The sequence below is a fragment of the Herpailurus yagouaroundi genome, unplaced genomic scaffold (assembly GCF_014898765.1).
Source record: "Herpailurus yagouaroundi ecotype Mexico unplaced genomic scaffold, PumYag 141, whole genome shotgun sequence".
Taxonomy (NCBI): Eukaryota; Metazoa; Chordata; class Mammalia; order Carnivora; family Felidae; genus Herpailurus; species Herpailurus yagouaroundi.
In genome coordinates this window covers 44640728-44656723 of record NW_024412396.1, presented here as the reverse complement: position 1 = coordinate 44656723, position 15996 = coordinate 44640728, and the positions used below count along the sequence as shown (strand labels likewise).

At 46.7% G+C, this 15996-nt stretch overlaps 1 long non-coding RNA gene across 2 annotated transcripts in view; it reads left to right on the top strand.

Moving 5' to 3' along the window:
• LOC121031983 (uncharacterized) overlaps nt 1–15068 on the top strand; it is a 21012-nt gene extending 5944 nt beyond the window's left edge. The window contains exon 3 of one of the 2 annotated variants that reach the window (XR_005791018.1): nt 14781–15068. This is a non-coding gene — a long non-coding RNA (uncharacterized LOC121031983). Of the gene's footprint in view, nt 1–3888; nt 4061–14780 lie in introns of those variants that run through there. The other variant, XR_005791019.1, reaches the window with a different exon arrangement.
• Nucleotides 15069–15996: the final 928 nt, after the last annotated feature.

The window sequence follows — 15996 nt, the reverse complement described above, 5'->3', positions numbered from 1 at the left end:
CTCTCTGTCCCAAAAATAAATAAACGTTGAAAAAAAAATTAAAAAAAAAAATAAAATGAGTCATCTTCACATACAGAATTTGGTATCATTTGGTATGAAGATTTTTTATTCATAAAACATAATCATGGGCACTTTCCATGTCTCTTTAATATATTTATGATCAAAAGTGTATATTCAAACTTGTGGCCGTTTTTCCACTTAACATGACCCAACCACGTGACTGGGGAAAATGCTCATTCTGACCAGTAACTCTGTTTTTCTGAAAATGTCCTAAAGATCACCAGATACTTTCCAACACAAAGAAAAAGTATTGCTTCCTTGTTCCTAGCTAATTCTAAATATTTTTTTTTCAACGTTTATTTATTTTTGGGACAGAGAGAGACAGAGCATGAAGGGGGCAGGGGCAGAGAGAGAGGGAGTCACAGAATCGGAAGCAGGCTCCAGGCTCTGAGCCATCAGCCCAGAGCCTGACGCGGGGCTCGAACTCACGGACCGCGAGATCGTGACCTGGCTGAAGTCGGACGCTTAACCGACTGCGCCACCCAGGCGCCCCTAAATATTTTTTGAAAGGTTTTTCTTAAATCTCTCTTGGAAATGTATGGCTTTAAAAAATGCTCCATTTTCCACTGATTCACCCCTACATCCCTATCTGACTTCTTTCAGTTGCCACACTGTGATTTTTTTGTTGCTGTTTTCATTTTGTACATAATAATCAAAAGTCCTGTGAACCTTCTACTTTAACGTGAGTGCTTTAACCTCAACACCAGATGATCACTAAAATCACCTGACAAGTGTTCATAATATTCCACTGCCTGGGTCCCTACTGGCAGAAATTCTAATGTAATTGGTCTGGACTAGAGTCCTAGTTAGTTAGTAAGGGCTGCAGGTGGTTCTAATACTCAACCAGGAGACCTAGAGGAATGCTGCCCTAGGTCTAGGAACTCACTTTTTGTTCTCCATAAAATCCACTTATCTAGTTCCATCTTTCCTCCTCCGAGGACCCATATCTCACTCGGGTTATGGCTGGAGCCCTGATTGGGACAGTCATGGGGAAGCAGATTTGGGACAGAAACGATCGTAACACCAAGATAAACTTACATTCAGAGCACCAGGCATAGCCTCCTTACTACACCTCTTAATATCGGCAGCTCCCATTTTCTGAGCCGCTGTTGTGTGCCAGGCATTGTGCTAGGGACACTGCACACATCACCTCAGTCACTCCTCACACAACCCTTCATGTAGCCTTATAACATTTTAATTTTTTTTAATTTTTAATTTTTTTATAATTATTTATCTTAGAGAGAGTGCGAACAGCGGAGGGGCAGAGAGAGAGGGAGACACAGAATCCGAAGCAGGCTCCAGGCTCTGAGCTGTCGGCACAGAGCCCGACGTGGGGCTTAAACCCACAAACTGTGAGATCATGACCTGAGCAGAAGTTGGACGCTCAACTGATTGAGCCATCCAGGTGCCCCGGCATATAACATTTTTTAATTTTTTTTTTTTTTTTTAATTTTTGGGACAGAGAGAGACAGAGCATGAACGGGGGAGGGGCGGAGAGAGAGGGAGACACAGAATCGGAAACAGGCTCCAGGCTCTGAGCCATCAGCCCAGAGCCCGACGCGGGGCTCGAACTCACGGACCACGAGATCGTGACCTGGCTGAAGTCGGATGCTTAACCGACTGCACCACCCAGGCGCCCCTAACATTTTTTAAATGAAGAAACTGAGGCTTACAGAATCCACTGATCTCTTCTGCCCAGAACATCCCACTTTCTGATTTTCCTGCCAAGGCCCTTCTCACAAAAGCTGCAGCATGACCCTCATGTGAGGCCTGCCTGTGCATTAGGGTGGCCCCAGAAACCCCAGAAACAGGAAGCACTTCTGTGCACTTCTGGCCTACTTTGCAGGACTTTGCAGAGTCCTGACCACCAAGACCAGAGAAGGTTGGAGTGAGGTCGAAATCGGAATAGGGAGAGCTTCTTTCTCCACACAGGGTGAACTGAAGGAGAAATAGGGCAGTCTCTTTACAAAGAAAGGGAAGAGAAGGTTAGCATAAGGACTCCTGAGAATGTTTTCTTAGGGATACAAAGTAATCCCCACTAACACAGAATTTGCTGAATTGTTGGCGAAACTTAGCAATTCTTTGTATGTCCACAGCGTAGTGCTTACGTGATGCCAGCCTGTGCTGTGAGTTACCCAGTTTAAATTCTAGCTTTTTGCCTCTGCTGGCAATTATTCTCGAACTCAATGGCTCTTTAAAAGAATCGCTTGGGCACTTTTTCAAATGCAGATCGCCAGTGCCATTTTCCCAGGGAAAAGCCTGATTCAGGAACCCAAGGCTCAGGAATCTGAATATTTAACTGGTACCCAAGTCAGGTGGTTCTGAACTACAGTTTGCAACCACTAATCAGACCTGTATTGTGGGTCCACCGCTCCCTTTCTCGTGATCTCAGCGGCCATTCCGTGCTCTGTCTCCTCTTTGCAAGCAACCACGCCTCCTTCCTTGTTAGCAGGTATATCAAATATCACTGTGTAACAAATTACCCTAAAAGTGAATCGCTTAAACAACAAGCATTTATTCTCTCATAGTCCCTGTGATCTGAGAAATTCAGGAGTGGCTTGACTGGGTGGTTCCAGTTTAGAGTCTCTCTTGAAACTGTAGTCAAACCGAAGGCTGGGGCCACAGTCTTTTCTGAAGCCTCAACTGGAGGGGGGGGGGGGGGCCCGGGATCTCCTTCCAAGTTCACTCCCACAACTCTTGACACACTGCGGACCCTTGCTGGCTGGAGACTTAGGTTCTTTCCCAGGTGGGCCTCTCCTTAGGCTGCCTGATAGTCCTCAGGACTTGGCAGCTGAGTATCCCAAGAGGGAGTGATCTGACAGCGTGCACCTCACGTGGAAGCTACAGTCTTTTTACCAACCCATCTTGGCAATGACACCGCATAGTGTATTCGTTCGCTAGGGCTGCCGTTACAAAATACCGAGAACTGGGTGGTTTACAACAAGAGAAATGGATTCAGTCACAGTTCCGGAGGCTTCCCAAACCGAAGTGTCCCCAACTCGAACTGCTCTAGAGGAGGATCCTTCCTTGCCTCTTCCCAGTGACTGGTGTTTGCCAGTAATCCTTGGTGTTCTGGCTGGTGGCAGCAGCACTCCGTTGCCATGGAGTCACATGGCCGTCGTCTCCATCTTCCCCCTGTGCACATCTGTCTTTGTTTGAACTTGTGTCCAAGTTTCCCCCCGCCCTTTTTAATGTTTATTTATTTTTGAGAGAGAGAGAGAGAGAGAGAGAGAAGTTGAACGGGTGAGGGGCAGAGAGAGAGGGGGACACAGAATCCGAAGCAGGCTCCAGGCTCCGAGCATCAGCACAGAGCCCGATGCGGGGCTCGAACTCACAAACAGCGAGATCATGACCCGAGCAAAGTCAGATGCTTAGCCAGTTGAGTGACCCAGGTGCCCCACGTCCCCCCCGCTTAAAAAAAAAAAGTTTATTTACTTTGAGAAAGAGAGAGAAGTGGGGGAGGAGCAGAGAGGGAGAGAGAGAGAATCCTAAGCAGGCTCTGTGCTGTCAGCGCAGAGCTCGATTTGGGGCTCAATCTCATCCCATGAACAGTGAGATCAAGACCTGAGCCGAAATCAAGAGTTGGACACTCAGCTGACTGAGCCACCCAGGCGCCCCATAAATGTCTCCTTTTTATAAGGCCAGCAATCATATTGGATGAGGGCCTGCCCTAACGACCTATTTTAGCTTAATTACTTCTGGAAAGACCCGATTTCCAACTCAGGTCACATCCTGAGGTGCTGGCGGTTAGAACTTCAGCACGCCTTACTGCGGGACACAGTTCAACCCCTAACACATAGCTTCTGCTCTATGCTGTTGGTCACACAGCACATCCCTGGTACAGTGTGGACAGCGTGGGAGGCAGCTGCACAGACTGAGGACCAGGAGGAGGGATGGCGGGGTCATCGAAGGCGGGCTACCATAACGACCCCTACGTCACACAGAAAATAGACGTTATCTTCAATTATCTACGAATAAAGAAAAAAGAATTGATTTATCAAGCGGCCACTGTTTCCATCCTTCCCCATCTTTAGATCACCTGTATCTTTGCCCATCTTCTCCTTCTCTCTGTCTCAGAGAAACAACGGGTTTGATTTCTGCCCAAGCCTTTGGTTCTTTGTGCACCAGATTACACCCCTTGTTCCATTAAGTATTTTTCTTTTTTTTCTCTTTTTTTTTAATAAAAAAAAATTTTTTTTTAACGTTTTACTTTTTTGAGACAGAGAGCATGAGCAGGGGAGAGGCAGAGAGAGAGGGAGACACAGAATCTGAAGCAGGTTCCAGGCTCTGAGCTGACAGCACAGAGCCCGACATGGGGCTTGAATTCATGAACCATGAGATCATGACCTGAGCTGAAGTCAGATGCTTAACCAACTGAGCCACCCAGGTGCACCATCTTTTTTTTTTTTTAATTTTTAAGTTTATTTATTTATTTTGAGAGAGACAGAGACGGCATGAGTGGGGGAGGGGCAGCTAGAGAGGGAGACAGAGTGCTGTCCTGCCAGCACAGAGCCTGACGCAGGGCTTGAACCCACAAAGCCATGATATCATGAACTGAGCCGAAACCAATAGTCGGATGCTTAGCTGACTGAGCCAGCCAGGCGCCCCTTTTTTCTATCTTAAGTCTCACCCTGTCCACTACCTCTTTGATCCCTGTCAAACCTACTTTGTTTCTCCCATTAGAAGTTTTTTTTTTTAGTTTTTTAATGTTTTTATTCAGTTTTTGAGAGACACAGAGAGAGACTGTGAGCAGGGGAGGGGCAGAGAGAGAGAGGGAGACCCAGAATCCGAAGCAGGCTCCAGGCTCTGAGCTGTCAGCACAGAGCCGGACGCAGGGGCTCGAACTCACGAACCCCCAGACCATGACCCGAGCCGAAGTCGGACACTCAACTGACTGAGCCAACCAGGCACCCCTCCCCTTAAAACTGTTTTTCAAGAAACCCTCCTCTGAACCTCTGTCACTTGTCAACCTGCCCCATCTCACCTTTCCTAAGCCAACATGTTTCTTTACAGAGCAGGTAGTCTTTATACATGAGGTGCCACTTTCTCAAGCTCTCACTCACCTGCAGTCAGACTCCCCCCACCCCGCCCGCCCCATTCCCCTCCCTACCACCCCCAAAACTGCCCTCGAGACATTCACCATTCACCCGATTGCAAAATCCAGTGGCCTGTTAGCAACTCTCATCCTCTGCAATGAAAGCTGTGTTCACCCTCCCCTCACTGTGCGCCAAGCATAGCACTCAGGACTTCGGATTAAATAGCCAATTCCGTCCTCATGCAATTCTCTGAAATCAATTCACACCCTCGTTTAAAAAAAAAATATGTGGAACCCAAAGCTGAAAGTCACACAGCTGGAAGCGGTGGAACCCTGAACCGAACCCAGCACGCCTCTTCCAACTCTGTGGTTCCAAAGGATTTCCTTTCCAAAGTTTACCCAAAGGGGAAATCTATAACCTCATAGCATTATTAAATCAGGAGAGAACATTTCACATCACGGGTAAGTCACCCTGGCTGCATTTTGGTCTCTGTCTTACAAATGTGTGAGCTCGAACGTGCCAATGGTTGCAGCCCTTGCAAGTAAGGACCGAAGCACCTAGGCTGTGTCACAGGGGACACCCGCAGGCCAAACATGCGGGCGAAGCCCTGAGCCAATCAGCTAAGCCTACAGGAGCTGCAATCGTGTGTGCTGGAATTTCGGTCCCAACGCCTACCCTGGCAGCTCCAGAGCTGAATTACTGCCTGGCGCATCCAACTGAGCGACTCTATGACTTTCAGCATGCTGCTGGACCTTTCTAAGCCGCAGTTTCCTCGTGTCCGAAATAGGTCAGTAATAGTACCTAATTCATAGGGTTGTCATGAGGATTCAGTGAGGCAGCGTGTGTAATGTATTCGATCCGGAGCCTGGTCCATTCAGCACCTTTCAGCGGTAGTAAGTCATACGCTAAGCAATGTCTCCTCATTCAGAAAGGACAAAAATCGTAGAGGAGGTTAGGCTGCTCTAACAGAGAGAACCAACAAGACTGAGTTGAAGAACATGGACGTTTCTTTCTCATGTCCCCAAATCCTCTGTAGGTAGAAGATAAAAGATTGCAACGTCCCAAAGACCAAACCATTCAAGGGGTTTATGAAAACCAGAGAACTGGACAAGAGCCCACCAATGTTTGTTGACTCCTATACCCACTCTGTCCTCCACGCTGTCAGGAACTGGGACTAACCAATCGCCAAGCTCTTTCCATCTTTAACATCAAGGGGGAAGCCTCAAAAGTATTAACTCTCCATACCCATTTATAACAGAGCCATTGTGGCAGGGCACACAGGAGAGATCCCCCAGAGAGGAACACACCCCAACCCCCGCAAGATCAGCCCCAGTACTGGAAATTATGCCTTCTCTAATGCGACAATTAGGGTCGAGACACAGGGGGCCGATCCAGTGCTGCACAATTGACATCTACCTCTTTGACAAGTCAGCGTGCCTACTAGTGGCCAAGTTTAGCCAGAAGAAATGGTGCTTCGGCTACAGAGCTGTAGAGGGGAATGAGAAGCTCTACCGTGTGTTTCTTCCTGATCATTGTACCTCAAGTAAACAATCTCCTATTTTAGGAGCTTGGGTACTGAGTATTTAAGTTAAATTCAATGCCCGTGGCTTGGGGGTAATGTGTAATGAGCTTCCGTAGAGATCTGGTTGAATCCGCAGTGAGACACTGCGAGGAACCCAGAGCTGCAGAGACTGGGGGCCTGATGGAAAACCAGAAGCCCAGCATCTCCAGGGTTAGCGCAGGAGAACTAGTGCAGCTTCTGGTAGGTCTGGGGCTTCCAGGCTATCTTGGTGAGGCTGACCGTAGTTCTCTCCTATGTTTTTTACCACCCTAATCCCTGATGAAGGCTCATGTGCTCCCAGCCAAGGACCCTCTTCAGAACAGTAGGGCATATGGTAGAAATAGTTGAGGGTTCCTCAAAGCAGAAGCATGGTGGGGCACCTGGGTGGCTCAGTCGGTTAAGTGTCCGACTTTGGCTCAGGTCATGATCTCACAGTTCGTGGGTTCGAGCCCCGCATCAGGCTCTGTGCTGACAGCTCCGAGTCTGGAGCCTGCTTCAGATTCTGTGTCTCCCACTCTCTCTGCCCCTCCCCCACTCTCTCTCTTCTCTCTCTCTCTCTCTCGCAAAAAGTAAATAAACATTAATTTTTTTTTTAAGTGGAAGCATGGAAAGAAGAGGCTGGAGGTGGATGGAGATAGACGGGATTACGGTAGGCTAGCTACCATGCTAACGAGCTCAGACTTTATCCAGTGAACACTGAGTAGATGTAAGGTTTTAAGTTGACGGGGACCCCCACAGACATGACATGGAAATTGATGAAGTCACCCAGGTTTTTGTTGAGGCCAGGATGTATTCTAAGAACAGATTAGGAATGTATTTGCCATAACATATCAGTCCTGCGGATGTCACGTACAGCATGGTCACTACAGTTAATAACACGGTATCTCATACTCGAAAGTTGCTAGGAGAGCAGATTTTAAAAGTTCTCATCACAAGGAGAAAAATGTCTAACTAGATGTGGTGAGCAGAGTTGTGACCATTTAGCAATATATACATGTGTTAAATCATTATGTTGTACATTTGACGCTAATATAATGTTAAATGTCAATTATATAGCAATAAAAATAAATTTTTTTTAAGGATGTATTTGCCTCGGAAGGATGCTTCCAGTGACCAGTGAGCCCTGGAGATTCCAAGCATGAACACTATGGGGACGAGAGTTCAGGGGAAACGGGCTGACCAGAGGCTTACAATCAGGGCTGGGTTTCAGGGATATGATCAACTTGCCTGGCAAGTCTGGCAGGACCCTGGTGCAATCAGTGTGTATTTTCTCTTCACTGGGTGCATTTGCAAATGTCAGTGTGCCTCACGCACTCTGGATTCGTCCACCAAAGAACACGTTCTTACTCTATTGCACTGAACATTTTTTTAAGCTGTTAATTCATTTATTTTGAGAGAGAGAGGCCTGACTCGGGGCTCAATCTCAAGACCATGATATCGTGACCTGAGCCGAAATCGAGGGTGGGACGCTTAACCAACTGAGTCACCCAGGAGCCCCTCACATTTGATTTCAAATACACGCTTCTTCTGGTTATGATTATAAGGCATGTCAAGTGCATTTTTAGTGTTTTGTTCAGTAAGCCATTGGCCAACCTTGACCTAGCCTGGAATCTGGGCTGTCGTCCCCACACTTCCAAGGCATCTTGCCTTTCTCTAAATTCCCGTGGCCGTCCATGCTCTCCGTCTCTTCTAGCAGTTGTCACAGGCTGCCCTGGAACAGGATTGTTAGCAGCTAGATTATAAATTCTTTGATGTTAGAGACCCTGTTTTATAAATCTTGTATCCCTCTCAGCACGAAGACAGTCCCCCATATACAGTAGGCAGCCACACAAACCAGCCCACAGGGAACACCACCTTGTTCTTCAGGAGCGTTATGTCCTGTCCTCCTGATCAGACCCTCTGGGCAGATATGTTGCTGCTGCCTGAAGCCATCCCGTAGCCATTAGCAACTGGCTCATCGTGGCTCAACGAGGTTCTCTCTACCTTAGGAACTTTGAGTTTGGAACTGAGAGACCCAACGCCGAGGCATCTTAATGGCAGCACACCCGAAGGAAGCTGGCTTCCCAGTCTGTGGCCAAAGCACTCAGAAAGGCTTTGGTGCTGGCTCCTCCTTAAATGAACTTGTTCCAACCTCCTGGATCTCATGAGATCCCCAGCACTTTCCACTGATTTCCTCTTTATGCTTGAACTGGCTTCTGTAACTTGAGCACAAAATAGCCTAACACACATCTTCCGGTGCAAGCAACGAGAGGTGTGTTTATCATTAAGTACTCAGAAGCGTCGAACGAAATCCCGGGGCCAGGATGTGGCCGGGTCTAGGAAGGCATCTGGAAACAGGAAGTGGGAACTGTCAAGAACCCAGAAATACAGACTTTCTCTTTCCTTTCTCTCTCTCTCTCTCTCTCTTTCTGATTTCATTTGCTCTCTCCCTGCCGCCTGGCTTTCCCTGCCTCACGATCCATATGGCAGAAGCTGGCCACACCATGTCCCCCAGTTTTTATATCTTCTCCATCCAAAAGCAGATCTCAGGACGAGGGCGGAATCTCTTAGTCCCAATTCCAAGTTCCAGGGAGAGGGAAATCTGATTAGTCCAGTTTGGGCATGGTGTCTATTCTCATCCTGGCAGAGGAGATAAGGTCACATGGTACAAGCAGACCTATCAGAGAGCCCGCCTCTTAGGTGCGGACGAAGTGCAAACAGGGTCATGGTGAACGAGGCTGGCCGCCTACGTGTTGGACAAATGAGCCGCTCAACTTCAAAACGGCCCAGTCTGCCTTAGATCCAACTTACAACCACCCACCACCCTTCTACCAGAGCAGGCCCAACCGGCTTATCTGTCTTCCTACACCAGGCTCTGCTTTGGCAAAGACGTGTGAAACCACCTTATTTGCCTGAGTCATGCGTATTTTTTTCACTATGTCTGCTGTAGGAAGATACCCTAGTAATTACCTACTGTACCTGGTGACATTCAGGAATTGTCGGAGGCCTGCTATGTGCCAAGTACCATGCAAGGATTTTTGGAGACTTAGCTCATTTGGCTTTCTCAATACCTAATGTGGGTATTGTTAACGCCATTTTAGGGAAGAGGAAATACGTTCCAAGAGCCCTGTTTCCCAAGTTCAATAACTATTAGCGGCAGTGCGAAGATCCAAACCCAAGTTTGTCTAAACTCAAAGCCCATTTGCTCTTTCCACTGGATCAAGGTCAATTTCAGTATGGAATGGAGAGGCCAGCAGAGTGGGGCCACATGTCTTAGAAAACAGAGGCTGAGGGGTGCCTGGGTGGCTCAGTCAGTTAAGTGTCCAACTTTGGCTCAGGTCACGATCTCACAGTTCACGAGTTCGAGCCCCGCGTCGGGCTCTGTGCTGACAGCTCGGAGCCTGGAGCCTCCTTCGGATTCTGTGTCTCCCTCTCTCTCTGCCTCTCCTGCACTCGTGCTCCGTCTCTGTCTCTCTCTCTCAGAAATAAACAAACATTAAAAAAAATTTTTTTTTAAATAAAGGAAAGAAAACAGAGGCTGAGAGAGAAACAGAGCTCTGGCTGAGGGACTGTCCCGTTGAGTCTGTTGTCCTGTTCTGCGGCTCGGGCACTGACTCCCCACAGCCCTCAACTCAGCGCACTGCCTCCCCAACCCAACCTCCTCTAGGAAAATGGGGCTAACGAGGAACACAGTAATATGACACTAGCAACAAGGCCTGAGGTTCTGTGCGGTCATTTATCTTTCAAGTCTCCGAGCATTTTACGAGTATCACCTGTGCCAGGAAGGTTTAAAAGAGGCTGAATTTAGGGCAATGCCAATAATAATAATAACAGCTTACCGTTACTGAGCGTTTACTGTTCCTGACATCGTGCTGCCCAGACCTTGTGTGCATTCAATCACGTAAACCTGAAAACAAACCAAGTTTTCATCAGAGGTGACCGACACTGAGACTTTAAGAAAGTAACATCCAAGGGGGTCACACAACCGGCAAGTGTGGAGGGACCCACGCCAGTTCTCTCAAAGAGCTTGAACTGACTCTGCCGTGACAAAAAGTGCATACTGGATACCTCCCCAACGAAAACTTAGGGACACACCTAGAAATGTTTCAGAAAGCAATCTATCACACAAGAGGGAAGGCGAGGCCAAGGGAAGGCAGCCCTGGATGTGATGGGTCCTGAAGAGCACCCCGAGAGGCCAACGGTCAAGGTTATCTTTTTTTTTTTAATTTTTAAAGTCTATTTACTTATTTTTGAGGGAGAGAGAAAGAGAGAGCACACACAGGAGGGAAAGAGAGAGAGGGAGAGAGAGAATCCCAAGCAGGCTCCGTGCTGTTAGCACACCACCCCCACACAGGACTCCATCCCACGAACCATAAGAACATGACCTGAGCCGAAAGCAAGAGTCAGATGCCCAACCAACCGAGCCACCCAGGCAGCCCAAGGTTATCTTTACTTAGAGTTTGAAGCTGCATCAGCCGCTTGCCCTGCCTGCCTGTGCAGGACCACCTGGAGTATGTGAGCCCTTGGGAACACACCAAGACTTTCCAAGGGATAGCTGGGCATTAGATTCCGTTTAAGGGACCCACCTGTAATTCTAGATGCTTGTCTTAGCCAGTCTGAGCTGCGAGAACAGAATACCATAAACTGAGCGGCTCATAAACAATAAAATTTATTTCTCGCAGTTCTGGAGACGAAGTCTAAGATCGAGGCACCAAGAGATTCCTTGTCAGACGAGAGCCCACTTCCTGGTTCACAGATGAGCCAGCCATCTTCTTGCCGCGTCCTCACTTGGAGGAAGTCGTGAGGGCACTGTCTGGGGTCTCCTTAATAGAGGCACTAATCCCATTACCTGATCATCTCCTAGACGTTTGACCTCCAAACACCATCGCATTGGGGGTTAGGATCTCTGCATCTGAAGGAGTGGGGGGCAGGGGCAGATACAGACATTCAATCCACAACAGCTCCCCTTGCCAATCCTTTGCTTTTAACTGAATTGGAGGAGGTTATAACCAAGTTGCCAGCCAACAACTTACTAAGTACAATTTTAATCAGTCATAAAATCATTTTTGACATATTAACTCATAAGGAATTTTACAAATTGAGTGACATTACTTTAACAAAACTCCATCCATTCCCATCTGTATAAGCAAAATTCTTAGCACTTACACATATAAATGTCTCTTTCTTGCAATGACTATTATTCATCCAAGGTTATATGGGAAAAGCAGCCTGACCCACCTCATTAAAAGATGTCTTTCCAGTAAAATTACTTTTGAAATGGAATAACTGTCAAAAATTGTAATATATGTATTGTGGTGGGAGCTAGTGATGCGGGAGATGGAAGAATTCACCCAAGGCAGAACAAAAGAGATAGAAGTTTATTGAATACATTGCAACAGAGTAGTGGGCAGGACAACCACAGAGATTCTGTCTGCCAGGAGGTGGTGGTGAGGGACTATAGCAATAGGGTAGAGTGAGGGAATATGGGATGTATGGAATTTTCCCTTTTTTTGGTAATCTTAAGAACTGTGCCCGGTTGTAAGTAGCCCACTGATGGGTGAGGGCCTAGGGCTTAATGAATCTGGCTGCATCAGCTTGGTGGCCGGTGGTTACCGTGGGCCCTTCTGCCTTGTTCAAATTTCCATCACTAAAAGCCTCTACAGGCTGGGTGGCTTAGTCGGTTAAGCCTCCGACTTCGGCTCAGGTCATGATCTCACAGTTTGTGGGTTCAGGACCTGCATTGGACTCTGTGCTGACAGCTCAGAGCCTGGAGCCTGCTTTGGATTCTGTGTCTCCCTCTCTCTCTGCCCCTCCCCTGCTTGCACTCTGTCTCTGTCTCTGTCTCTCTCTCTCAAAAATAAAACAAAACATTAAAAAATTTTTTTTAAAAGGAAAGGAATGATACAAATTTCTGTCTTAGAAGAGCTGCTTTCCATGTTTTAAAATGATCAGGATAGGAGGGCTGCCTGACTGGCTCAGCCAGTGGAGCCTGCAACTCTTGATCTCAGGGTGTAGAAATTACTTAAGTAAATAAAACTTTAAAACAAAATAAAATGATCAGGATGGGTAGCAAATTGCAATGGTATGCAGATCTCAATGGATCTATTTAAGAGTGATGTAATCATTTTGTTTTGGAATGTCAATATTGAAAATGCACTAGAAATTCTACCCTCTGTAACTATGTCAACTGATGATGTCAACTGATGATGAAAAGTTTCCACTGTCAACTTAAAAATGCGGGGACAAGTCCATCATTTTTCAAAGTTCTTTTTAAAAGCAAAGTGCACAGTGAGATTGGAAGGCCACAGGCAGGAGCCCCGTGACACTCAACACAGGCACGTGGGGAGGTAGATCCAAAAGAGTTAAGTGTAGTGGGAGTGACCTCACCTCAGGGAGAGACTGGAGCCTGGCCTCGTGCTGAATCTTGTCCCCTGCTTCCCCATCGGGTGGCATTCTGTGACGCAGATGGCTTCTCTAAAAGGCCATTTCCCCCTCCCTCTTATGGGGTTGCCAAGCCTATATAATCGCCTTCAGAGTCAACAGCTCTGAACCTCAGAATTAGACTCATCGAAGGGTCTGGTTAACAATGCGATTTCTGGGTCCTCCTCAGACCCATGGAATCATGTTTTCTGGAGCTGAGAAAGAAACTGTTCCCAACCCAAGCTGGCATGGCATGGTGTGGTCTGGTACGAACAGCTGTTTCCTCCCAGAAAAACTTGGCATTCCTGAGAAAACACTGAGCAATTGTCTGACGGACTTTAACTGGCTTAAGAACCTTTTCTGAGAACTTCACCTAGCCTACAACAGTCTTGGGAGAAGCCTACAGAGATTTAACCAGTGCTGGGAGGTTCTAATAACCTTCAACCAGACACTCTTCAAAACTCTTGCTGTCCACAGTCTAACAATGACCATCGAACCCAGCACAGTGTGACAGAAATATAATGCCAGTGACCAATGCTTTTAAAAAGTAAAATAAAAGTCCCTACAACCCAGCAATTGCACTACTAGGTATTTATCCATGGGATACAGGGGTGCTGTTTTGAAGGGACACATGCACCCCAACGTTTATAGCAGCACTATCAACAATAGCCAAAGTATGGAAAGAACCAAAATGTCCATTGATGGATGACTGGATAAAGAAGATGTGGTAAATACATACCATGGAATAGTACTTGGCGATCAAAAAGAATGAAATCTTGCCATTTGCCACTACGTGGATGGAACTGGAGGGTATTATGCTAAGTGAAATTAGTCAGAGAAAGACAAATATCATATGACTTCACTCATATGAGGAGTTCAAGATACAAAACAGATGAACATAGGGAAGGGAAGCAAAAATAATATAAAAACAAGGAGGGGGACAAAACATAAGAGACTCTTTAATACAGAGAACAAACTGAGGGTTGCTGGAGGGGTTGGGGGTTGGGGGAAGGGCTAAATGAGCAAGAGGCATTAAGGAAGACACTTGTTGGGATGAGCATTGGGTGTTATACATAGGGGATGAACATTGGAATCTACTCCTGAAATCATTACACTATATGCTAACTAATGTAAATTAAAACATTAATTCAAATAAAGCAAACTAAAATAAAAGAAGTGAAATTAATTTTCATAACACAGTTTAGCTCAAGAAATACAAAATATCATTTCAATATGCAATCAATATAAAAATTATTAATGTGATATTTTACATATTTACTTCCTCAAAAGCTGGCATGTGTTTTATAGTTACAGCATGTCGCTATCAGACTGGTCACATTTCAAGTGCCCAATAATCACGTGTGGCTGTGACTCTCACATTGGACAGCAGAGATTTAATTTAAAAAAATTAATTTCAGCATTTTACTTATCTTGGGGAGACAGAGGGCAAGCAGGGGAGGGGCAGAGAGAGAAGGAGACACAGAATCCAAAGCAGGCTCCAGGCTCTGAACTGTCAGTACAGAGCCCCATGTGGGGCTTGAACTCATGAGCCATATGACTCACGAGAGCATGACCTCAGCTGAAGCCAGACACTTAACCCTCTGAGCCACCCAGGTGCCCCAGGAGAGCAGAGATTTAAATACTCTTAAGATTTCCTTTTAAAATGTCTCCACCAAGAAAGAAGTCTTTGAATTAGGTTTTTCTTTTCTTTTTTTTTCTTTTAGAAAGCCTCCTCCCTTGCAGCAAGTTTAAAAAGAAACTTTGACGTGCTTGTAACTAATGCGTCTGGAAAGTGGATTTAACGAGAGGGAGGTGTTTGGAAATCTGCATTTTCACAACTGCTGCAGGTGATTCTTGTGCACGCTTTGGTTTCCAGATCACTCCCCCAAGCAGTCCACACCTACTCTAGTCACAGGCGGCCAATCCTTCTCCAGCCACCTTTGCGGCAACCTGTCTGTTGGCCAAATTCTCTCCTACTCCAGAAGCCATGGCTGATACAGCTGCTCAATGGAGTTCTTCTCTTATTTTTTTTTTTAATGTTTTTATTTATTTTTGAGACAGAGACAGAGCGTGAGCGGAGGAAGGGCAGAGAGAGAGGGGGACACAGAATCTGAAGCAGGCTCCAGGCTCTGAGCTGTCAGCACGGAGCCTGATGCGGGGCTTGAACTCACAGACTGTGAGATCATGACCTGAGCCAAAGTCGGACGCTCAACCGACTGAGCCACCCAGGCACCCCTTCTCCTGAGTTATTGACCTCAACAAGGGGATACCAGACTCCTGACTCCAGGCCCTGCTGCGTGTCCCAGAGGTCTTGAGCGTGTGCTTTATACGTGGAAAAGCTCAGTAAATGGTGGCTGCTATTTTTAGGTAGCCTGGATTTAGAACCAGGTTCTACCATTCAAAAGCCATGTGTTTCAGACACATGACGAACCTCAGGTTTTCATCTTCACTTTTTACTTTTTTTTTTTTTTTTTTAAGTAGGCTTCATGCCCAGTGTGGAGCCCAAGTCGGGGCTTAAACTCACGACCCTGAGATCAAGACCTGAGCTGAGATCAAGAGTTGGATGCTTCACCTACTGAGCCACTCATCCTTTTTTTATTTTTTTAATTTTTTTAATCTTTATTTTTGAGAGAGAGAGAGAGACAGAGTGTGAGCAGGGGAGGAGCAGAGAGAGAGGGAGACACAGAATCCGAAGCAGGCTCCAGGCCCTGAGCTGTCAGCACGGAGCCCGACGCGGGGCTGGAACTCACGAACCGTGAGAGCATGACCTGAGCGGAAGTTGGACGCTCAGCCGACTGAGCCACCCGGGCGTCCCAATGAGCCACTCATCCTTAAATATAGGGATAAAAATGCTCCTACTTCATAGAGTTGGACCCATTAGGTCAAGTCCCCTGGACCATCCCTTTACCCCAAAAGGGCAGATGTTAAAAAAGCCCATAT